Source organism: Zosterops lateralis (genome assembly GCF_965231275.1).
Source record: "Zosterops lateralis genome assembly, chromosome: 12".
Lineage (NCBI taxonomy): Eukaryota > Metazoa > Chordata > Aves > Passeriformes > Zosteropidae > Zosterops > Zosterops lateralis.
The window spans coordinates 14,673,209-14,695,659 of record NC_139772.1 but is presented as its reverse complement, the minus strand read 5'-3'; positions in this window follow the sequence as shown (position 1 = coordinate 14,695,659).

Below are 22,451 nucleotides of genomic sequence, written 5' to 3'. Positions count from 1 at the left end.
AATCTTCATAAACTCTCATTCCATCCATAAAACAAATATTTTTAGGTGGACTTAAGTCAAAACCCATCTTTCTTTCTATTTTGCTATTGAAAATATACAAACTTATAAGATTTTATTTAGTGTCATTTTAGCAGCTGGTCCAGCTGCTGGACTGTTCTTTCATCCATTATTTTGACTCCACAGACTCCCTGATCACAAGTTGGAGTCCAGTTGTTGTTTCTCACACCTATCCCAGCACACTCCTCACTAGGGGGAGACTGAGGAATGTGAGAACTCACAGCCAGGCCCTGGCAGAGCAGGAAGAGCAAATGAAACCAAAATATTTGGCTTTAGCAGAATATTGGACAAGTTGCTACATTGCATGGCTCTCCTGGGAGAGGTGAAGGGGGTGTTTGCTCTACTTTCAGGTTTTTTGCAGCCTCTTCAGTTAAGGCTTTGTGAATTTGCACCTAGGTTATGTTTCCAAGATTGTCTTTGCTGTATTTGTGCTTAGGGAGACATTTTTTCCTAAGTGAAAGCAGAATTTGCAAGGTAATTATGGTGATATGGGGAGTGCTGCCTGTAGAGAAATCCAGGCTTGGAATTCACAACCCTTTGGTTCAAGAGCAGATTTAGAAGCATGTATCTTCAAAAAAAAAACCTTTAAAGGTGACTTAAGTTAAACCTTCACTTACTTTGCCCTGACATCCAGGCAGTGTTTGCTGTGCTGAGGAAGTTGAGTTTAGGGATAGAACTGACTGTGGCTTTTTTCTTGTGTGATTACAGTGCTTATCTCTGTGACCTAAAGGATGTCTTTTCAGAAAGGATGGAGAACTGGGCTGAGATACTCTTTTTGTGGGCAGAAGTGCCATGGTGTGTAGTAGAACTGACCACCCCTGCAGTGAAGATGTTTCTCCTAATGTCCAAAATATTTTTCCTGATATCCAAACCTCTCCTGGTGCAGCCAAACTAAAAGGCCAGGTGGTCTCTAGTGAAATCTTGAGAGCGGTAGATTTTTTGGTTTTTTAATCTTTAAAAGCACAGATAATTAAAGGTAGAAAAAAGTCCCTCTGCAGTGCAAACAGGAAAGCCTTTCATACGAAGTAAAGGGGTTGCAGTTCACAGCATAATCTGTTTCTTTGCTTACAGTTAGAAGCTTTAGAAGCAGTAGAGCTAAGGAGAGCCTAAGATGTTTCTTGTTAAACACTTAAGGATAGGAAAAGATGTGTGAGGGTAATTATCTTGATTAAAAAATTTGATCATCTTAAATAGGTATTTTTCAAGGTGCTAAAAAGGGATTTTGCTGATTTGGGCTTAAACTACTACTCTCTATCTGTGTTTAACTCCTCTCTTTCCTGTCACTTAAATTTTCATTGTTTCATGAAGTAAATTTCAGCCAGCAAATGTTACCATTTCATAATTTCTGTCTTAAAATGATATCACTCCTTTAAAAATGAGTACTGAATGAATGAGAGATGTTCGTGAGTGGGACAGAGATGCTGTTTGGGGCATGGATTACTGGGTTACTGGGTGTTTTATATTTTAAAATGCAATTTCTCCCTCTACCCTGCCACCTGTGCAAAGGGAGATGGAATATTCAGTGTAGGGAGTAGGAGCTGCTGAATTGGTGGTTATTTAGGTCCTTTTTATTACTCGGTGAACAGCATTAAGTGTAAAAATACAAGTTAAGTGAAAAAAAAATTATACATCTAAATTTGGCAAATCTGATCTGAAACCAAGTGTTCAGGATAGTAGTTGAACTCAAAATTGTTTGCCTTCGTGCTTGGTCACTGTGTTAGGTGTGCTCTGTCATATTGCTTCAGAAAGAGGTCACAGAACAGGGACCATTGAAATCGTGTTTCATACAAATGTAGGAGGAATCCCAAATTCAGCAGTAAACAAAGATGAAAAGGAAGGCAGCACAATAAGGGCAAGAAAAGATGCTTAAGTTTCCTGCAGTTCCTGCCTCATTGTTTATTCCAGCTTCCTGTTTTTTCAGTCTGCTTCTTAAGCCTTTCTTGTGCATATACACAGATTATAGTATGCACAAGAATGAGCTGAAGGCAGAAACTGACTTAATGAAGACATTCTTGTGAGAGAGAAAAGATTTTGTTGTCCACAGATGCGCAAAGAAAAACAGAAAAGCAGCTGCCCTTAGAAATGGAGTAAAAGTAGAGCTGAGTGCCACGTCAGGATGCTTTACTCAAAATCTGGTGTGTTGCAAGTCTTTGAGAGCTGCTGTACTGTTGTGCAGGCATGTAACCAAGAGGTGAAGCAAGAAGCTTCTGTAAGTCTCATGTCTTAGATACTGTCCTGAGCAGTGCTGACTCTTTTCCAGTTTTCAGATGGCAAATAAGGATAAAAGGAAATAGCTTTCATAACTCTGATATGGATGAGCTATTAATATTCAGTTTTGTGTCAAAAACTTCTCTTTCCTTAAGACCAAGCTATAGAGATAGTCATGTGCTGTCATCTTCCTCCTCAGAGGAGGGTTCTGAAGGGCAGAGGTCCTCAGCTCACTAGTTTGCATCTCTGTGGGAAAATAATTTGTCTTTTCTGAAACCTTTGAGGGCAGGGACAGTATAAATGTGGTGGAAAAAAATTGTGTGGCAAGTTGGGTGGGGAGGTGAGGTGAAGTGGAGCTGAGATAGAGCAATGAAGTGAAGGCTCCAGGTCACTTGGCCTGCAGAGTTAAGGAAATAGGGATGTTGGTTAGCAGCAATTAGTAAATTTAAGGAATATCTGCACTACACCCACAAGGCTGTGAGCACTGGCATCTGGGTGAATTGGGCTGGTTTATTCTACTCCTTGTGTTATTTGTTTATCAGCTGAAGCATTTATGAGAGCAAATGCAGCTGGTGGCATTTGGGCTGTGGAAATTATAGTTTGTAATATTCTTCTAACAGTAATTTGAGAGTTTAAAGAATTCTATAACTAATATTTCAGTCATGCACTGAAAACCTTCAAGTTTTAGGATTTTTTTTTTCTCTACCTTTATCAAATAGCAAAGAAATCTATAGGATTCCTCTGAATTACTAACCATGGCTGCAGCAGCATACCTGGCAAAATGGATCAGTGGTCCAGTCTGCTTTGACAATTCCTATATAACCAAATATAGGAGGAAGAGAAGAAGAAATTTGTAGGGCTGGTAGTGGCTTATATTTTTCAATAATTTATCAAGATTCGAGAGCACAGATTTCCTTTGGGAAATATTAGTTCTAAGGTTTACAAAGTGCCTCAGTTGTAAATACCCATAAAAATGACAATTTGGTAGGTCATATTTATTCTTAAGCGGGTCAAAGGACATTAGCGTATTCCTACTGTATAAATCTGTCAAGTACAGAATTTCTTTATGCTCCCAAATCACAAAAGCACCTCTTACAGTCAAGGAGAAAGCATCACATTATTGCCAATCAAGGACAACAAGCAAGAATATTGATCTCTACCCAATAACTTTTGCCCTGCTCACTAAGTTTTTATTACTGAAACTGGACACATCAAGGGATTGGATTTAATATATACATATAGTGCTGATTTATTACAGGAGGAAAAATATGACCTGCCCTTACTTCTGGCTCAGTATTTTAACACTTATTTTATTCCTTGCATGGAAGCTTTTTCTACAGACAAAGTGTAAGACTTCCAGCTAGCCCTGGATGGGCACAAATCTTCAGCTCGCAGAGGTACATTGATTTATGGGTGTACAAGCATCCGGCTTTTGGTGGCTTTAGAGTCATGAGTCTTGATTTTAGGAGTTTATGTATGTGAAAGTCTGTATAGGGGGATTGCTAATTCAGAGAGACATAACTAAAGCTTGGGGAGAGAGATGGGGGGAAATTGAAGGGCATGTGGGCGCAAAAGGTCTGGGTGCTGCTTGCTGAGCCTGGTGTGAAGATGTGTTGGCTTTCTGTTCATCTGTGGAGCTGTGCATGTAAAACCCTTCATATACAGGCTGTTTAGCAGTCACAGGTAATGGAATGAAGCAGAGGGCCAACATCATGCATCTTGCTCTCCTGTTGGTGAAACTTCATATTTTTTGGTCATTTTTGATTGATCACTGCAGAGGATTTGGCCTGTTCCACAAACACAACATCTTTGAACTCTGTCCACAGTGATAACCACAGCTTAAGGTAGAGGTAGGATTGATTAATCAGCTACTTTTTAGAAGAGAAGTGCATCTACAAAACTGAAGGGAGAGTTCTTCACCACAGAATTACAGAACAGTGGACGTTGGAAGGAGCATCTGTTTTGACCCACCAGCTCAGAACGCAGTCAGTGAGATCAGGTTGCTCAGGATCTTGTCAGAATGCAAAGATAGTGTTAACACAACCTCTCTGGGTAACCTGTTCCAGTATTTCAGTGGTCAAGGGTAAGCTACTGAGTTAACAATACAGGCCATGTAAGTCAGCAGGACCAGGTATCTGTTTATTTTGCATCCCAGAGAGCAGCCAACTCCCTGTGTAATTATAAGCCTTGCTGGCTTTTTACCTGTCTAGGCAAAAGATATGAGTTTTGCTTGCACTTTGGCCCTTCAAGAGCTGGTCAGCCCTTTCACAGAATAAATGCATGCAGAAGTAGCTGATGGATTTGCTGCTCATGTTCATAATGCTGTGGAGAGAGCTGGAGAGGCCAGACCCTACTCTCCATCTTTTCCTGACAGAGCAGGCAGAGGGACACATGCTGCATTTCTCCAGACATGTCCTTCCCACACCAGACATTTTATCAACAGGTTATGTGTTTGTCAGGATTTCCAGATGTCAAGTAACCTCAGCCTTTTCTCAGCACACGAGCAAATCCTGCTGTGCCTGTAGAGCAAACCTGACACTCCCTGGAAGTGCCCCTGCACGTGGTGTGCACACTCCCTCTGCATCTGATGTGGCTGGGGGTCCTGTGCGTGTGCCCTCCTGTGGATTTCCACAAACACAACCAATTGGATGTGATCCAAACATTTTGGATTAACTCTGCGTGTTCAGACCATGTGTGCAGCACATGTACCACTGGGCTGGTGGGGTTGGACACTGTGCTTCTACCACACAGCTCCTGGGGATGTATTTGAGTGCAGGAAGAGTTCACAACAGGATCATGGCACAATCAGAAATCATGGTTTTTACTGGGAACCCCTAGGAAGAATTCTGCCCTAGGAAGAAGCTGATTTTTCAGGTTCTTCAGCCTCCTGACTTGTTACAGGTAATTGTGTAGTCAGCCTTACCCTGTCTTCAGGGTGCTTTCCTATGGCATAGATTTCAGAAGGAACTGAGAAGGCTTTTGATTTTGCATCTGTGTGTCTTAACTAAAGTGTAATTTCTTCACCAATGGGAATTCAAACCAGAAAGGAGAGCGAACAATGTGGAGTTGAGATGGAAATATGACCCAGGGTATGCATTGTCTACTTTAAGTGTCAGGTGAAAATGCTGAGTTCTGCCAGCTGCCATTAAAATCACTTCTCAGAATCAAGCCTAGAATGAGAAAGTGACAATGACTTCCATGTCACCTTTTCAGGTAAATACAGAAAGCTGTAGTTGCCAGAGCAGTGATGAATCATGATTTCTTTCCATCCAAAGAGCCTTGGGCTTTTTCCTCTTTCAAACATTTAACTTACTTGCAGGGCTGACAGAAAAGCAGTAGATTTTTTTTTCCAAATATCCATTTGCCTTTCCATTTATCTACTTTGATCTAAAATATAGAACCTGATAGATGCCCTAGGTAAATCAAACATTTTCCGTCTGCCAAAACGGTTTTGCAAATGCTTATTTCATGCCATTACCATTTTTCTGTTTCTAGCAGTAAATCAAAAAGTATCAGCCATTCATCCACTTTAAAAGTAATGCCTTTCCTTTGCATAATTACACATACCCAGTGGAGATCTGTGTGCACAGTAAATCTATTCCTTTAAAAGGTTTCGCCTTAAGTACCACAGTGACATAAATTGGTGAAGCGCAAATTTATTTATTTAAAAGGTTTATTCTTTTAACTGGTGCAGTAACTGTTACACATCCATTGTTTGGTTTGGGTGGGGAGGGCTTTTATTAATGTATCAGATTTAATTTCGCAGCAGATGTTTATGTAGAAAGGTCTCACTCCTTACAGGACTTCAAGCAATTGATATGCGTGTGTAATTTATTCTCATTACAGGTTTATTCTTAACTGGTGTTCAGGGGGTCTTCACTGTATCTCTAGTAGATCCTCGAGAATTAAATAGTTTAACGAATGTAATGAGCAAGCCTGAAAGAACTACACAGAAAGCAGAATATGGATTTGGGTATTACCACTCCAAATTTGCCAATAACCTAAGTGCGGTATTAAGAGGGAGTGAGAAATTGCCAAAAATAAATGTCTTCAAGTAATAAATGCCCTGTGTGGTATTTTGGCAAAGCAAGGATTTAAAAAATGGATCTTTTCATCATTCTCATGTAAACTTGCTCATCTTTGTAAGTCATGCTTGTAGCTCTCAGGGGTGTCAAACCTAAAGCAGACAAGCCCAGCTGGTGGAAGCCTGGGAGTGAAATGATGAATTTTTTAGCAGATCTGAGTTTATTTTTAGGCTTTATAGAATTATGTTTCATTTCCCTGTGAGTGAAATTGTAGGAAGTAGCTTAGAAGAAAAACAAATTAAGAAACTTCACCAGAACAGCAAAAAATAGCAAAAACACTGGACCCCAACTACAGTTGAGCACAACATATCCTGATTGCATTGAAATTGTGGCTACAGTTTAGTCCTGCAAATATTTACATACATGTTCAGTTTAATGCGGATGAGAACTCTTGAAAAGACAGCAGACTGCAGGCTAGGTTATGGCATGGGGAACTGAACAAAATTTCTAATGTGATTATATTTTCTGTCTATATGTTTTCCATGGTGCTGAATGTGGGAGAAAAATTCCAGGTGTCTGGATTTTGTCAGGTTATGCAGTAAAAGAAGTGTAGAAACATTTTGGGGGAGAGGAGAGTTCATAGGAAGGTTTTGGGTCTGGAATCTTGTTTGGTTAGTGAAGATAATTACATTAACACACAATCAACATATTCAACTCCATGATTTCACAGTATCCATTTTTTGCTGGCACTACAGAACTGTCAAGTCTTTCCTACAGTTAAAAAAGAAAAACTGCATTAGTATCCAAAGCAAGTCTGGGAAAATGCCACAGACTGGAATAAGGAGATGCATATGATAGTTACAGATCTGGCAAGGGCTGTTTTTTTGCAGGAAGTTTATTACATGCAACTACACATCCCATGTCACTCTTTTGAGATTTTGTTTTAAGTGAATTTGGCTTTTTGGGGTCTCTTCTAGTACACGGAGTAGACTGGATATGGCCAACTACCCTTTTTTATCAGAATTAATGGTGCTCCTGCCATGTGGCTTTGCCTGTGATAGAAAGTGAATTAGTAAGTGACAAAGATGCCTCTTTGAATCCCATGTCCTAGAATGTGCTCCTGGGACTGCAGCCTTCCCCACTGAAACAGCCTCCCCTCTGTTCTGCAGTTGGGAACAAAAGGAGCCACCTTAAAGGGTGAGAGAATACCTCATCTTCCAAACTGGCTCAATCTTTGTCTTCCCATGCTGTTTGCATCGATGCTAATCAATGTTAATTATGGTAGTGGGGCTTGTGATGTACTCATTATAAAAGCCATCCTATTTTTCTGTGCTTGTACAGTCTGTCACACAATAGAGCCCTGATTGGGGTTCCCTAGATGCTACAAATAGTAATACAATTTGTTGTAATAATGAATATATGGTTCATGGTGTAAGACTACCAAACTCAGTTCATAGAGCTTGAAAGCATCACTTGATAATTCTGTTTGCTGTTACCACTGACTGTAGCATTCTGGATGTGTCTTGATAGTTGGGGTCTCAGCAGCAAACCAGTTAAGTTTTTGTTCGTGTTTCAATAGGTGTTACTTTTTAAATTTGCATTTGAGGGGTTTTGGTGTATGTCTATGTTTGAAGTCAGCTGTGCTTAAAACTCTTCTGACTCAGCATCCTCACTGTGCTGGGTTCATGGTCCCACCACCACTCCATGCCTGCACTGGGAGCTGGTGGGTGCTGAAGGATGGGGTGCCAGGGTGTTTCTTTCCCAGGCTGAAGGTAGGAGGTGCAAGAGTAGGAAGGTGCTTTGTCCCAGGTGCTGAGCATCTGCTGGGTGTAGTTTGCAACAGGGATTCCCAGCTTCTGCAGAGGCTTGAGTGGGTGGAAGCCCAGAGCTGGGAGCTGATGCCTTCCTTCCTCCCAAAGCTGCAGCCTCCTCCTCTTTCACTCAGAGCTGACACCCAGGAGGTGCAGTCTCCTGTGATGAGTTTGCTTCAGTCCTACTGTTATCCTCACTGGAAATTTCAGCACCATTGTTTATATTAATTAATTAATATGTAAAAATAACTACAATTCATCATTCATCCCCTCACTCTGCACTACCTTTGTGAGTTTTGGTGACTTACACAGACGCTTTTTTTTTTTTTTTTTTTTTTTTTTTTTTTTAGTGAAAGTTTTCAACTTCAATGTTATTGCTTGTTACCTGGTTTGTTATGGATATTGGTTCCAGTCCTGTTTTTTAATTCCCACCAGACTGCATGCCTGAATTTTAGTTGCCTATGTGCAGTTTAGGTATGTGATTATCTGCCTGACTCTAGTTTTCTGCTAGAGTGATGACCAAGCCTGTGTAAAAAATATTTTAAATAGTTTAGATGTTACATTACCTCTCTTGTGTGTGTATGTTGTTTTAAGAGGAATTCAAGTCAGTGGAGAGCTGCTTCTGTGTTTGTAATTAATTTAAAATATTTATTATAGCAGCTAGATTTTTCCCTGTTAAGGGTGCTTTGCTGAAATTTCATGATCTACAGCACACCCTAGTGATATCTGGAAATCATGAAGTTACACTCAGTGAATTTTATTTCCTTTGTGGTGAAGCACATCTTAGGACTCCAATACAAAAAGTCCAGGAAAGTAAATGTCTAAATGCCTTTGTATCCAACATAGGAAGTGGGTTTATAAAGCAAAAAACAGCCTTAGAAACTGAGACTACAGGCTAGTCCTCTGTGAAAAGAACATCTGTATAATGAGTTCATCTAGCTTGCAATCTATAATATTTGACATGTTTAACAACATGGGGAAAAGCAGCCCAAGGTTATGTGAGAAGAGAGAAATATCTCTTGGGTTCCCATTTAGACTCGAGAGAGCAACTAGATATAAATAAAAGCATTGTGGAAGAAACCTGCAGGCAAATTTCATAGGCCAGAAGCACAAATGATCATTTACTCTTATTTACCCCCTTATGATCATTTACTCTCTTATTTAGAAAATTAAAATTTATGCTATGTATTAATTTCCTCCTTTTACAGGATGTTAGGTCACTTGGTTTTTCAGGTGGTGGTACCTTTATTTAATTTTGAGTGGCCATCAGGCTCCATATGATCCTACAGAGTTGTATGCACCTTCCTAACTTTTTAGGCTATCGTCTGCTCAGTTTTTCCTGGATTTCTGTATTTCAGTCATTTATTTTCTTCTGATTTGTCTAAACACACAGACTGTTAAGGGTTTTGAATTGGCTGCTGTTGACCCCATGATGGGATGGGAGGAGAAAGAAGGTTTGAGAAGGAATCTGACAAAGAGGTGTAATTAGGTAGTCAAGAAGGAAGGCAAATATTTATCAGAGGTGAAATCAAATAGGTGAAATGTGAATGACACTGAAAGAAAGTGAAAGCAATATGAGCTCCAGCTTGGCTCAGCTGGAAGATCTGATCCCGTATCTCTGTTTCATGTACAGAGCATTCCTTGTCTATGTCAGGCAAAGCTGAATATGAGGTCCTGCTTTCTGGTTCTCTCACGCATGAGAAATCTGTAATACTTTAGGGAGAGACAGGGTTCCTCTCAGACCTCTGCATTTTACTCCTGTCAGGTAAGCCAAACAATAATGGAAATGAGTATTTTGTTTTATGTAAATAAAAACAAAAAGTTTGCAATAATTTATGGTATTTATTTAAATGACATGCAAATTACTTTGTGAAACTTAGGGGGGAAAGCAGCACAACTGAAACAGCACAATTGTTTCCGAGAACATTCATTTCAAATCCACATACAATATTTCATTCATGCTTAATTATTTCCCCAATGCTAGTCTAAGCATTACTAGTTTCCTTTGTCTTTTTGCTTTGGCATGCAGCGTGATTAGCAAAACTGCTTGTGCTCTACCAACTCCTGCACATATGGGGTTTAGCCTCATTGTTCAGGAGGTGGAGCAACAAGCAATATGAACACTCACGCTGCCAAATTTGGCACACGTGAGCCCTCCAAAGTATACAGATATCACCCGTTTCATTTAAATCCCTGTCTATATTTTGCATTGCCACCATAATGGCAACTCCATTGTCTGGGTGTATTATTGGAAGCAGCTTTTCTCCCATTGTTTGTGCACTGTAATCCTGGAGGTTTCTGTAGTCGTCGTGAGCAGATTACGTGAAAGAAATCACTTAGCTCGCAGTGAACCTGCTGCCAAAGGAATGGGCCATGACTAAAGCATGAGACCTGTGATCTCCTTGAAGAAAATCTCTTCAGTAGATTGCATAATTTCTTGCTGTTGTGAGATTCTGTTCTCAGGTTTGGACTCAGTATTTCTTTTTGTCACGTCTGAGGCATGATGGGAATATCAGCTGAAAAAAAAGGGTGATGATGCTGGCTGTGGATGTGTACCCTAACAATATTCTATACTCGTCTCAAATACTAGCAAAGAGACACTGCTACTGTTTGTCAGAAATTTAGGACAGTTGTTTATTCTAACTGCAGCAAAGTCTTGGCCTTTTATTCTTCTGTGGTATTGATTGAATTGGCACATCCTGCTGTGAGTCTTTCCAACAGACTTTGAAAACTTAATGCTTGTCTGCTTAGGGAAAAATAAAGAATTTCCTGGAACTTATTGTAGAGAAAGAGCTGCCCAGTTCTTTCCCTTTCTAGCATTCAGTCACCTGCCTGGGCAGTGCCCTCTCCTCTGTGGCATTTGCCTTGTGTATACACACAGTGTTGTCCATAAAGCCATTCAGCATTAGCTGTTCTGTACAAATTATGCCCATTACTCATTTGCATTGCATTATTTACTGACACAGTCATTTGTGACATTTTTAAAGCAGTGGCTCCCAAAATGAGGGCTGCAGAAAGCCACCAAAAGGTCCCTTTGTAGTTTGCAAAGTTTCCTTTTGTTTTCCAAAGTTCATTTTGTTTCCAAAGTCTAGCTCATGTTAGAGGACAATATCAATGTTATATAAACAGTGCTCTACTCCTCATTCACCTTAGGTCTTCAGAGAACCCTGTTGCAGCCACATAGGCATTATGTGATCCCACAGGGTGACACCTTTGTGCTTGCATGTGACACTGAGGGGTGACCCAGGAGACAGTATTAAAATCTGCTAAACTCTCTAAGTCTGAAAATCCCATTTTAACTTATTTGAGTATTTGCAGTGACTTCTGGAAGCCTCAAATCTGGTCCATCATTGTAGAGAGTGATTCAAATTCACCTTTTCATCTTTTTGCCTCCAACTTACCAAGATCAAAGAAAATCAGGTAATGCAATCTGTACAAGCTGGCCTCTTTCACTCTAGTACCCAGCTGCCTGCCACTTCCCCTCCTGCCTGCCACATTATCAGAACTCATATCCAGGAATGCTGGAGAGAATGGTTCTGTGTTCCTTTGAAAAACTCATTCAGCACCTCTGGAGTGGGTGTAAGGTTGGAAGTCAAGTCAGCCAAAGACCCTTGGCTGTGAAATCAGCTTTTTTGGGACTGAAATCAGCTCCTTTGCACTTTCAGTATCTCTCCAAAGTAATGTGTGTTGGGGGCCAGAATTACACACAGCTGGACACTTACTGTTCCCAGACTCCAGAAGCACCAGCGTACATCTCTCACACCACAGAATAGTACCAAGCATAGAAATGTATTGCTGATGTTATTCCGGGCACCTTCAAATGTCATCTATCCTTGATACTCAAATGTGTTGTTCCTTAACTGAATGTACAGTAGACATTTTAAATCTGATTTTTACATTTATCTACTTCATGTATGTCATTAATTAGAGTCTTGACAAAACCTCACGTGCACTATTTTAGACATACTCTGCAAAAAGAGTGGCTGCAGGAGATGGGGATTTTTTTAGCTCCTCTCCAGGAACCTTTCTAGCTCTTCTCTGCTATTTTATGTAGCTCTTTTTTAAGCAGGTTTTTATTTCCACATCAGTGTTCGTCCATGCTATAACCTATAAACATGTAAGCTAATTTCAGGACACTGACTTTTACATTCAGATTACTGTAGCTTTTTTCTGAAAAGGTCACAAAATGACTATACCAGTAAACAAAATTAGTGAATTAGGTTGCTGAGGAAGTAAAAAACCAGCATAAATGACTACTGTAAAAGAGGCTAAAAGAGCAGCAGATAGGTTATTCCATTTGCAGGTAAGAGCATGCCTAAAGTACCTTTAGCAGCTTGCTTGGATAGTGCTAGCTAGCAATGTATGCTCTGTTCCAAAGCACCAGCCTATATTTTTGGATCATCTTTCAAGACTGAGATGATATAAGGCAATTAATAGTGTTTTGTGACCTTCTGCACCAGTAGTCCATCTTTTTGGCATTGAAAATGATTTTGCCCAACTTGGCATTTTATCACCTGAGAGTACATGGGGAGATCAAAGAGACACCTTTTACAGCAGCAGTGGAATGATTTAGTTCTTCACACTGTTCTTCAAATTCACCGTTTCTTACAAGCTGATGAGGCAAACCTCTTCTTTGCTTAATATCACATAAGGTACATTGAAAGGCTGTGAAGAGGCAGATGTTCTATAGCTTCACTTCATATGCAAAAACCTGTTATTCTTTATTTGCATTCAATTAGAAGTCAGACCCCGATGAATATCTAATGTAGGAAATGGGGAAAAGATTTGCCATCAAGCATATGCTTTGCTCATAGTGGATCTCAGTAACCTGCTATTGTGTCTTCCTGCAGTGACTCGGTCATTTCTACTGCATTATTTACACCTTCCAGCTCAGGGGTACAGAGTGTTAATAGGTGACAACTGGAGTTATGTTCCTGCTCTCAGAAATGTTGCCTTTTCTCCTTCCTTTTAAAAAGCCATTTTGCAGTTGCAAATTTCTCTTACTAAGTAGCTGTGTTTAAGGATTTAAATGCTGTAGCATTACTTCCATATTCATTTTCTTCTTTGATAGAGTTGTGCCTTGTTTGATCCTGTGAAGGCTTGCGATTCTCCTGGCAATCCTGAGTATATTGTGAGGAGCTCAGAAGTTATAAAACTGTTGTGTTGTCAAGAAGGGAAGGTTCAAATGATCACTGTGATATGAAGCAGAAGTGGCAGACTCTTCCAGAACAGCTGCTGTGATTGCTGTGACCCTGTATTAGCAAACATACCAGGTATTACAGTACCTAGGGAGAGATGGAAGCTAGAGGGTGAGACATCAGAGAGAGGGATAAGGAAAGCAGCTTTTCATCACTGCAGCACAGTGTTTTCTAGACTTTGGGGGAAAATGACAGGAATCTCATACCTTCCTCAACTGGGATGTGATTAGAAACTTGCTTTGTTACATCTTCCATCCTGTTTCTTCTCCACTCCCACCACATGTTCTGGAGAACACATGACATTTCTTCCTTTTTCCTCTCCTCTCTTTGCTTTGATCTAACATTGTAAATTCAACCATCCTCACCCATATCCAAGCAATGCATGGACACAAAAGGAAAACCTTGAGAGTATTTTTAGGTGCTTTGCAAACTTAGACAAACATCAATATTACTTCATGCATGCCTCAAGCTTGGAATGATTGTTTTGTCCTGCCACTGTGATAATAAAAATTAAAATATTTTAAGGGGAAAAAAAAAAAAGGTGCAACTTGATGAAATGATGAAACTAATTCTGTCACATACAGTTGCCTAATCTTCATGTTTTCTCTGGGATTCTCTATCAGAATAAAATGTAGAGAAACAAATGTTTCTTCTGTGCAACAAGATTAAGTGTCTCATCTTGAAAAAAAATAAGACTCTGTCAGAGTTTCCTGTGAAGGTAATAGGTGTTTCAGATAACTGGATCAGTTGTCTCTGGGCAGTTTCTCCAGACTGAGCCTGCTTCTGATGAGCATTTTCTCAAGATGTAGTAAAGGACAGGCTGAAAGCCAGAATGAATCATTGTTTTGGTAGCAACAGCCCATCTGCAACTGAAACAATTCATGGTGCCCCTTGGCCTATCTCTTAGTATGTCAAAAGCTGTGCAAACATGAGGCTGAGGACAGACTGAAGGGGCTTGCAGTCATTTTGGGTTCTGCTGTATGTTAGGGAAGCCCTTGATAGAAATCTGCCAAGTGGCTCATCAGACCAGAATGCCAGTGCACCACTGCTGTGGTTGATTTCTGATGCCTGGTTTTGGCACATAATAAGGAATTTTGGGGGGTGAAAAGGAATATGGTTTTTATCTTGATTTTTAAAGCATGGAGATCATAGTAACCTGAAGAGGAAAAATATCTAAAACATCCTGATACAGGAAATGAAATAGTGCCGATAAAAGGGATGAGGGAAGAGCAATGACATCTAGTCTTTATGAAGAGCCCAGGTCACGGCAGTGAACACAGAATCACAGAATGGGTCAGGTTGGAAGGGAACACGGTGCGTCATCTGGCCCCACCTCCTGCTCAAGCAGGGTCATCCCACAGCATGGGACCCAGGATTGTGTCCAGACAGTTCAGGAATATCCCCAGTGAGGGAGACTCCACACCCTCCCTGGGCAGCCTGTTCTGTGCCCAGTCACTGCACAGCAAAGTTCTTCCTCATGTTCAGGTGGAACTTCCCGGGCATCAGTTCCTGCCTGTTCCTCTTGTCCCATTGCTGAGCCCCAGGAGCAGGGCCTGGCCCATGTTCTGACACCTCCCTTTGGACACGGGCAGACAGGGATGAGGTCCCTTATCAGTCATTTCTTCCCTAGGCTGAGCAGGCCCGGTTCCCTCAGCCTGTCCTCCTGAGAGAGATGCTCCAGTCCCCAAATACAGAGAGAATACAGTGAGATTATTGACAGGATCAGACGTGCAGCAGGCCTGCTTTAAACTGCTCTCACTCCACCAGCTCCTGGAATTAAAAGCCCACGAAGGTCTGTACCTGGAGCAAAGCTGTCCCTGCTTGTGCTGAGGAGGCTCTTCCCGAGCTGCAGGTGCGGAGCTGCGGGTTTTCCACATCCCTGAGAGGAGCTGCGGGTTTTCCTGGATCCCCGAGAGCAGCTCCGGGCTCTCCCCGGGTCCCCCAGAGCAGCTCCGGGCTCTCCCCGGGTCCCCCAGAGCAGCTCCGGGCTCTCCCCGGGTCCCCCAGAGCAGCTCCGGGCTCTCCCCAGGCGCGGCTGCCGCCAGATGGAGCCGCCGGGCAGCGGGACTGGGGCGCGGAAAACCCATCGCGGGGACACCCGAAACAGCAGCGGGATCCAGCCCGAGCCCAGCCAGTGAGAGCTGTGCCCACACACGGCATCCCTGAGCTCACCAGGACAGCAACGGGCACATCCCGGCACATCCCGGCTGCCAACCGCGGGCACAGCCCTGGCTTGGCCTGCAGGTGCAAGAACAACATTCCCATGAAGAATCAAATTCCCATGAAGAACCAGATTCCCGTAAACGACCAGATTCCCATAAAGAACCAGATTCCCGTAAACCACATTCCCATAAGGAACCAGATTCCCAGGAGAATTCCCGGAAGAAGCAGATTTCCGTAGACCGCAGAGGAATCAGCGTTTGTGTAAGAGTGGGTGCGATGGCAACAGGAGCACAGCATTAAAGGACAGATAGCCTACACTGTTACCTTACAGTTCGAGTTTAGTAATTTCTATCATACTAAAAACCCTAATAAATACCTACTGATGTAGCCCTAACATCCCGTGTGTACTGAAGTAATGATTCAGTTTAGCACAGTGATAACAAATCACTCCTTTGATGGATAGCAGACTTCACTGCTTTTAATTTTGCCCCTTGGAAAGCTGCTTGCAGCTGGAATTTGGGGTGCTACTTTTTAAAATGCACATGGCATTTAGGTTCTTTGCTCATTTTAGGAATTACATTTGTGCTTTACATCCAAATCATAAAAATCAAGAGCATCAGTAGACCTGTAACATTTTGAGTTGTTACACAGACAGTTATTTTATGTGGTCACATAAAGCATGGGGAGGTTAAAAAGTCCCCAGTGCAGCCACAGGAAAGGGACAAAAATAGTCAGTTGTATTTCTCCTTCCTTTGCTCATCCTGCATTTTCGATTTCTGAACAAGGAACTGATAGGAGATGGATTATCTTAAATCAGAAATTAAATCATAACAAAGGCTTAGTTTACAAAGCCAAAACCCTCTGTTGTTAAACCATTCTTGAGGAAATGGCAGCATTTTTAACATTGGGCAGTAACTTTTCCAAGACTGTACTGGTACTAGGAACCAGTGTGATATTTCAGGAGCCATATGTGACACAGCTGTTTTAATGCTCCTTTGACTGCTCCTGGTGCTCTGTCAGACCAGCAGGCTGCATTTTACTGAGCTGGGGACTGAAACAAACCTGCATGACAAGCATGCAAAAATATTCTGAGATTAAATTGTCCGAGTAGGGCCAGGCATGTCCTAACACTGTTCTGTGGCAGGCAGCCCCTTTCCTCCTCCCTCATCCCAGCCCAGATGGCAATGGGATGTTCTGTGCCACAACCACAGACCTAAAATCAGAGCATCATAGAATGGTTTGGTTTAGAAGGAGACCTTGAGGAACATCTGGTTCCAACCCCCTGCCATGGGCAAGGACTCCTCCAACAATCCAGGTTTCTCCAAGCCCTGTCCAGCCTGGCCTTGAACATTTCCAGGGATGGGGCAGCCACAATGCCTGTCCCCTTGGCATCAGTATCAGCAAGCTAAAGAAAGGGACCTGTAACTTCTGTGAATACAGCCTTCAAAATGGAGAATCTGGCTAGGAAATGGGGGGAAAAAATCACTCTTAGTTTATAATTAGAAGGACAATGAATAGGTCTATAAAAATTCAGGGGCAGAAGGAGTTAGGGCCAGTCTTTCACAGATGCTTTGTAATGTAGCACACCAGGTAAGTTGGGTATCCCAAGTGCCTACACATATTGGGTGCCAAATTTCCTTTTGCCTCAGTGGAATGAGATCATTCCCATTGAATATTTACCTGCATTTTTAGGCAGCTAAGAACCTTGTAAAATCAGCTGCTAGGTGCCTACAAGTAGTTTGCTCATCTAATGAGTAAATTTGTTACCTCTTGTGTTAAATAAACCAGTTCAGTGCTTTGATTATCTTACATGCTTTAATAAATACACAGAAGAAGAGCAATGCTCTTAAGGTCTCAATTCTTACACAACAATATTGAAATGCTCTTTTATGCATTTCAGTTGAATTCAGGTTGTCTGGCAAATACAAGAGTTTCTTACCATCTCCTCATATAATTGAAACTAAAAGGAATCTGAGTAAATACATAGTAACATATTACAGTAAATATTTGTAGATATAGTGAATCCCTATTCACTGTAGGAAAGAGGAGTACCAAATGCTGAGGTGAGAAGGGCATTAAGCATGTTTTAACCTTTATGCCATCAAGCAGGAGTAAACCCTCTCTTTGCAAAATCAATGAAAATTGCAAATGCAGAGCAGATTCAAAACGTATATTTACTGGCCGCTGATGCTAATCATTCTCGGGTTTTAATTGTTCTTCTTTTTTGGGATTCCAAGGCTGGTGGTTCGTGTGGGCTTGAGGCAGTGATTTTCCCTCTTGACCCCTGAAGGATTTAGGGTCTGCTGTCTGACTCTGTGTCTCTGTGTTCTGTGCTGAGCTCGGTGCTTGGTGTTCGGCGCGAGAATGAAGGGAGTCTCAAGGTCTTGGTTTTCTTGGTTTCTCGCATTGTTTATTAGTTCTTATCTTACAATTCTGTGTGTCCGGCCAAGGTGTTCACAGCAGCCTGGACACGAGGTGACTCCCCTGTGTGATGGGAGGTCACTACCTCTTATACAGATAACTACGTACCCGTTATTTACAATTCTGTGCCAATGTCTATCATCTGTACTAACACGGTCATTTCTACTTTGCCCCAATCCACTGAAACTACTTTGTGCCCACGTCACTGCAGACAATGGATGCCAAGGGAGAAGAAGAAGAACCCAGGGCATCGCCCTAAAATCTCCATCTTGTCCCTTTGTATCTACATTCTAAAAATCCAAAACTACAAAATCTTCTGCACAGTGATAACTACACTACTCTCTGTCACATCTTTGTGACTTGCAATTCTTCTCTCTGTTAGATGTTTTTCACATGGACCAAAATCAAAGATTGTGTCTTTCTAGGCTCTGTGCCAGTCAAACCCCCCTGCACAGACCCTAGACCCTCTTTTTGGGGTCCCAGGCCTCTCTACTGGGATCTGTGACTTTCCAGGGCACCCAGAGGGATGCCCTGGACTCCAACATCTTCCCCCTCTGTTTTCACCAAAAAACACCTCTTTGGCTGCTCTGTCCATGGCTTGCAGTATGCAGTAAAGCAAACACAGCTCAATCATGAGAAGAATTACAAGTCTCAATAAAATACATACAATTGTTTTCAAAATTTCCTTCCACAACCGCGAAAAGTTGAAGAAATCAAACATGCCATTCATCTGTGATCCGGTTTCTTCTCCGAGTTTGTTCACTCCATTTCCCAACCGCTCTGTGCTCTCATGAATTGATTCTGAACCATCTGACCAATTCATGCAATACAGAATGAAAAGAAAACCCAAGCTATAAGTCCTTGCACGCAGAACAAAAGATGTCTGCAGTCTTGACACTGGTTCCCATTTGCATGTTTTCTCCTCCACTCTTGAAGCCATCAGAGCTTCTGCGCTTGACATGATTTCCCCATTCTTTGCAGAAATTCACTTGTGCTCTGTATCTGCAGAAACACAAGCACGCTCTTTGCCGTAAGTTAGTTAAAAACTGTACTTTAATGGAAAATGCACAACTCTTGTTCAAACCTGAAATCCATCAGGAAAAGTTTCACATGCAACATCTGTGCTTGTTGATGAACACATCTCTCCCCTAGTTAAAGTCAAAGTGTGGCCAAAACCCTGGCCTTATCTAAAGTAATATCCTTTAATACATTTTCAGAACAAAGCTCTTAACAACAACAATTATTAAATGCTTAAGCAACTAAAGAACACAGAGAAGGATCCTGAAGAGACACGTGTCTTATGGATAGTTAAAAGGAAGTGCTAAAGCACATAACAACTCAGCTATAAATATAGAAAATTGACAAATTCACAGAACTTATTATTTAAAACTTATCTTAAACTTATTTTACCGACTTATCTTACTTATTACCTTATTATTTTAACTTATTTATTATCTTAACTTTAACTTACTTAATTTAAAACTTAACTTATTATCTTAAAACTTATTCTCTTAATGCTCTTTTATGCATTTCAGTTGAATTCAGGTTGTCTGGCAAATACAAGAGTTTCTTACCATCTCCTCATATAATTGAAACTAAAAGGAATCTGAGTAAATACATGGTAACATATTACAGTAAATATTTGTAGATATAGTGAATCCCTATTCACTGTAGGAAAGAGGAGTACCAAATGCTGAGGTGAGAATGGCCTTAAACATGTTTTAACCTTTATGCCATCAAGCAGGAGTAAACCCTCTCTTAGCTAAATCAATGAACATTGCAAATGCAGAGCAGGTTCAAAACTGGTATATTTACTGGCTACTGATGCCAGTCATGATTTATATCAGACAGACCACCAGCCTTGCAGGTTTCAAGTACTAGACCAGGCTCTAAAGGTAGGATTATCAGCAAGTGATGATTTAGGAGCCAGATGCTGCTCGTGCTTCCAGGATGTGTATGGACCAGTGGTGAGATAGTCCTCCTTTGCAGATGGGAATATCTTGAGTCCCTGACTGTCCACCAGCTGTTATTGAAATAATTGATGGACTCCTGGCCTGTTTAATCAATCAGGTGACATCTCCTTGCACACTGTTGTTTGCGAAGTTGTGTTCTTTGGTCTGTCTCAGTGTCTGAGTACCTTGTGCTTGGATTTGCTGCAGTGCTGTTCTCATGTTTCTTATCAAAGGTTGCAGAGCTGTTGCTGTACAGTTGAGACAGAAGAATTTCTCACCTCACACCTCTTGTTCATCACCATATGATGTCCACCATGATACAGACAGCTGCAGGTAAGAGGACTGAGCTCTGTATCTTCACGGCCTGCTGTGTTTGGGATGTGCACTGTGGGTGGGGTTTTGTGCTGGCTACATGCCCCTGGCAGAGATGCTCACTCAGTCCCCTCAGCAGGAAGCTGTAAGGTGAGGACAGCTGGGTGGTGGGGCAGGCTGGCTGTTGCTGAGAATGTCTCCTGTGTGGACACTTGGGAAGAGACTATGCTAAGAACTTTGCTCAGTTAAGCCAAAAATGCCCAAATAAATGTTAATTTTGCAAGTGGAAATTTCCTTTTGGGGAAGTTGTGTGGGGAGCGAAATGGTCAGTAATTTAGTATGGAAAAACTACTTTCAGTTTCTTCAGTCCCAATAAATTTCTGCTTTGTCTTGAGGCTGATTAATGGGTTACGAATTTGCTTGCTACAAATTCATACAGCACCAGACAGCAGGATGATTAGTGCCTTTGTTATAGTCTGGCTATTTTTTAACTTTAAGTTAACTACACTTTGAAGCTTGTTAATAATGGTGTTTTATTTACCTGGAGAAACCAAGGGTGGCTGATCATCTTTGCACTGTGTCACCTTTGCCATGTCACCAGGAGACACCTGGCACATTGGCCATGTGGAGGATGGTAATGCAGGTGACTTTGGGCACCCAGCTTCAACCCAGTGCAGGTTCTAGAACAGTCCTGGCTTGGGCTGAGAAAGGATTGCACACACACTGGGATAAGAGGTTTTCTGAAAAAACTCCAAATGCTCATCTGTTCTCTAGTGCTGACATTACATGTACAATTAGAAATCTGCAACTTGTGTAGATGTGCTTTTATTTTTGATCCTATTGAACACTTTTTTGTTTGTTTTTAATTATCCCCAGAAGCCTTTTCCTCAGGTGGTGTGCATAGGGAGAAGTTTTTATGTAATGAGCAGCAAGTGAATGAGGTGGAGATGGTTTTCTTTGTCCCAGAGTGCTTGTTCTCAGGGACAGGTGTCTGTCCTGTGTGAGATCTGCTCCCTCCTCCATGAGACTCTTCTGGCACCTCTGCTTTGAGTCCTGACTGCCTTATCCATCCACCCCTACATTTCTGATGGCCTGACTCCACAGCACCCCGAGCACTTAATGTCCCAGGAGCAGGTCTTTCCTCCAACACTTCCTCAGGGACTTCTTGGTTGCTACAGGCAGCCTCCTACCTTCAGAAATCAGCATGGATGTGTTTAAACATGTAACACAACAGGGAGAAGAACTGATATGTGGAAATATTTGACTAACTTGTGATAAAAAATTAGGACAGTGAGAAGATACCTGACAGATCTGTCATTTATAATCTGCTAGTTGTGGTAGAATGTAACTCTCCCTTTTCCCAGCAATGTACTGAAGATTTTGATACTGTAGAATCTCTGAATTGCTTGTTAACCCATTTTTCTTGCTCAAAGATCTCAATGGCTGTTTCCATAACCTTCCACAATTACTGTAAGGGCTGGTTTTCCAGGAATACAAAGAGAAAGTAGATGCTATTTCCTGTGTTTGTCCTTAAATACTAGGGGTTTGTTCTCCTTGAATTCATTTAGCAGTTAGGTTTAGTCTCAGTTGCAGTGGCCAAAAGATAACTTCAGACATCTTTTGCAGGATTTGGGCTGGCTGAGATTCCCATCTCCTGCATATCGGTGAATCCACAACAAGATGCAAAGGGTGGGGACAGCGATGGAGACCAAGCCTGCATATGATGAAGACAGGCAGAGAAGTGAAGAGGCAGAATGCTGGGTCAGAGAAGACAGCCGCAATCTTTGGGAGAGTCCAATACCACTCGGGAGCCAAGAACCCTCCTGGGAAAAGGCTCCGGTGGAAATACTCAACACGCTGCAGCGGAAACACCGAAATGCAGGTGAGTGACCGGGGCTGGGGGATGGAGAGAGGCACTGTCGAAAGGAAAACGGGCGCCGCTAAATGTCCCCACGATTATTCTCTCTGAGAGAGAAGTTAAATATGAGCTGGCGGTCTTAAAATGACTAACAAAGTTGAAATCGCTAGATTGACACCAAAAGAAGAAAAGAATCACTCTGCAAGTTGAGGCAAGAAATAAAAGATTTATTGCTCGGGGTAACCAAAAGTCTCCCGGAAGGTACATAAAGGCAGATAAACTCACAGCTTCTTTGCCCCCTGCGTGCCGCATATTAATGAAGTTATGGGCAAGTCAGAGGCTCCAGTGAGCAGTCACACGACTGGCTCCCCGGCAGAATCCGCAGGTAGTCCTGCCGGCCCGCCCCAGTCCCGGAGACCCTTTTGCGGGGTCCCCCGCCTTGGGAT